Source organism: Galeopterus variegatus, unplaced genomic scaffold (assembly GCF_000696425.1).
Source record: "Galeopterus variegatus unplaced genomic scaffold, G_variegatus-3.0.2 Scaffold483, whole genome shotgun sequence".
NCBI lineage: Eukaryota > Metazoa > Chordata > Mammalia > Dermoptera > Cynocephalidae > Galeopterus > Galeopterus variegatus.
In genome coordinates, this window is record NW_007726594.1 from 530,518 (window position 1) to 534,202 (window position 3,685).

Below are 3,685 nucleotides of genomic sequence, written 5' to 3' on the forward strand. Positions count from 1 at the left end.
ATTCCCCTTTTGCGATCCGTTGCCGGTCACGAAAAAAGACAAAAAAAAAAAAAGGAAAAAAAAAAAAAAAGAACTTCCAGTTCTAATGTTGAATAAGAGGCGTGAGGGCAGACATGCTTGCCTTGTTCCCAATCTTAGGCAGAAAACACTGTGTCTTTCACCATTAAGTGTAATGTTAGCTATAGGTTTTTTGAAGATGCTCTTCATGAGGTTGAGGAAATTCCCTTCTATTTCTAGTATACTGAGAGTTTTAAAATCATGAATGGTGTTGAATTTCATCAATTTTTTTTGTGATAGTTGATATGATCATATGCTTTTTATTCTTTAGCATGTTGATATGGTGGGTTACACTGATTGATTTTTGAATGTTGAACTTACCTTGCATATCTAGAATAAATCCCACTTGGTCTTTCATGTATTTTTCTTTTAATGCATTGCTAGATTTGATTTCCTAAAAATTTATATCTAATATCTATGGGGGTGTGTTTGTTGGGGCAAGGGATATGGTTGTTTTTAGTAAACATCCCAAGTGGCTCTGATGTCTTTTGTCCCCAGACCATACTTTGAAAGATGTTGATTGAATTAGAGGTAGAACCAGTTCTAATGAGCAACCAGTGTTTTAGGTCAGGCAAAACTAAGAGAATTAAGAGAAATAGATCATGAACTAAGGCAGGATTTCTAGGAAGTTTTATAATGTCCAGGAGATGGAAGTGAAAAGTCAAGAGATCAGGTAGAATATACTCCTTCATCGCCAGGGCTGCTACACAGCAGGTGTGCAGTGCTTCTCAGCGCCAGACAGGATGAGGTAGGGGACAACACACAGAGAGGATTATAGGATTCTGGAAAAGACTTGGAAAACCACCCTATCTTACCATAGTGCCACCCTCAAACTGCCCTAAGCTCAGAGTACATGCACCTTGGTTTACCATCCAAGTGAAACAGCACCAAAGAGAAGAATCTGGATCCTATGAACCCAGGAGCTGTGCAAACAAAACCAGTCTGGGGCTCTCCTAGTTATATTAGGATCAAGGGCTTGTTTTGCGTTAAAGAGCCCATTTTTTGGATCTCCACCTGACCACTTCGACTCTGGTGACTAGAGAGATTAGAGTGCCCCTAGAGGCCAATTCTGGTAATGTCAGCAGCTCTCATACCTGACAAATTTAAGGTGCTAGTGGCTCTGAGGAAGTTAGAAGTTTAAGGTGCTGGTGGCCCAGAGGTGAGAGCTTTGCAGGGCTGGAATCAGAGACAGCTGTAATGGCTGACTTATTCCTTCTCAGTGAGCTGTACTTCCCAAGGGCAAAGTGAAGGAGTGTCGGGAACCAGAACAGTTGACATTAGCTGGCAGGTGATAACAGGATTACCACAGCTCTATACAGAAGAATCCTAGATGCAGGCTTAAAAATCATAAAATGAAAAAAAAGAAAAAAAAAAGAAAAAAGCTATGCAAGCAGGTCTGTAGTTGTCTGGGGGCAGTAGAGAGAGCCCGTCAGAATCACTGCCTAAGAATTAATAATAATCGCACTACTACATCATCTCTGACTTACAAAATAATAACAGGCACTGTATGGTAAGTGCTTCCTACATGCCAGGAATTGTGTATCACACTGTATATACATTATTGCTAATCTTCATGTCACAGGTAAAAGATCATGAGCACATTAAACCAAAGTATTTATTCCAAGTAATCACTTGAGCCAAGTCATGCCATGCATACTATTTCCAGAGCCACTCATGAAGCATTCAGAACATAGAAGTTTACATAGTAGCATAAAGTAGATACCATTTCCATTACATGGTTAGGCCATAAAGCCATCTGCCCCAACAAATAGCAAATAGGGAGGACACGATACAGAGAAAGTGGAAAGTAGAAATCCATACCTTTTGGTCCTAGAAGACTTTAAGGGAAAGAAAGGGTATACAAAGAGAAAGATAGAGACCTCTCTTCTCTTTGCTCCTCAAGGCTTACACTTGGGATGGGAATAGAAATATCAAGTGAGTGTTAGAAATATCCAGGGATCCAAAAAATATCAGGCTTGGTGAGCTTATTCCCAGGCACTTTCCTTGGCTGGGATTCTTTCCTCAACATGCCTGGGGAAGATTCTTTCCTTACCATGCCTGGGTGAGGAGAGTGGCTTGACATGAGCTGTGGCCCACTGGAACCCACAGGAAGGGAACTAAGAGAGTAATATCCCACTCTCACTGTCTTCTCTCCCCTTCATGACCAAATGCAACTGGAAACCAGTAAATAAGGGAGCCACTGAAGTAGTCCATACAAGTCAGTCTTGGGGCAAAGAGCAGGGTGAAGGAGAGTAGAACCTGAAGGACAAGTGGAAGACATTTTTCATCTCTATATGGCTCTCCTACTTCCAACACAGACACACAGACACACACAGTAACTCGGCAACTCTCAAGCTAACAGTTTTCCACCTTGGATCATAATCACTGTACTGTGGGGCTTTGTAGATACTGTTCCTACTATCTAAAACACTCTTATGTTCACCTAAACTAATCCTTCCAATCTCAGTTTAGACAACTTTTTCTTCAGGAAGCCCTTCTTGGTCCCCAGCCTGGCTGGATACCCCTCCTCTGGGTTCCCACAATAATAGTGGTTAACATTTTCAAGAGTATACTGTGGCAGGCAGTGTTCTAAGTCATCCCTGACATGTGTATTTATTCCTTACAACCTTATCAGAAAGATGCTATCATTATCCCCAATTTACAGACAAGAAAACTGAGGCACAGAGAAGTTAACTGATCAGGGTCACATAAGCAGTTAACAAGGGGGCCTAGGTTAGAGTTTGAACAGACAGAATCTACAGCCCATGCTGTTAACTACTGTGCTAATTGTTTCATGTTCCAAACTGTACTTATCCCTTTCTTATCCCTGTACTTAGACCATTCACAATGGTTAGGACATAAAAGGCACTCAGCAAATAGTAGAAGATTTAATTAGTTAGTTAGTTGATTAATCTTTGTAGGACTGGAGTCCTAAGTCAGTTTCTTTAGAGTGTCTGGATGAGAAGGATTTGTTATCAGCCTTTGCTTTGTCCCCATGAAACACAAATAAGATTGTGTTTCAATGCTGAATTTATTATCCTGGTTGCTGTTGGGAGTTCAAGTGTCCAAGTGATGAAGGATCTGACAGCACAATTTCTGCAAAAACCATTAATGGTATTCACTTCAGCAATTATATTTATCATTTCCCACCTGGGAATTCAGGCGCTATCCTTTGTGCACATGGATGTGCAGTAACTTATGGATCTGATATAGTGTCTGACGCCACAGTTTCTGCAAAAACCATTAGTGGTGTCTGCTTCAGCAATGAGGTACAAGAATTGTCTCTTGGAAGAAATCAAAGAAAAGACTAAGGTGGCTATGTAGATGACTTGTGGGAAGATGGTCTAATGTACAGGAAGGAAATAGCTCTATGGGGGAAAGGATGAAGGAGGCATATTGGATTCGATTAGACATAGACTTAAACTAAAAGATTGCAAAAGGGAAGAGAGGCAAGAAACTAAAATTTTAGAGTATGCTTTCCATGTGACAGGCACCATGTTTTGAATAATGATTTGTTTAATCATTACAGCAGAGGGATACTTTTTAGTTTACAGATGAGAAAACTGAAGGTCAAACTGATTAAGTACTTTCCCAAGATTATCCAGAAAGTAGCCATGCTAGGACACAC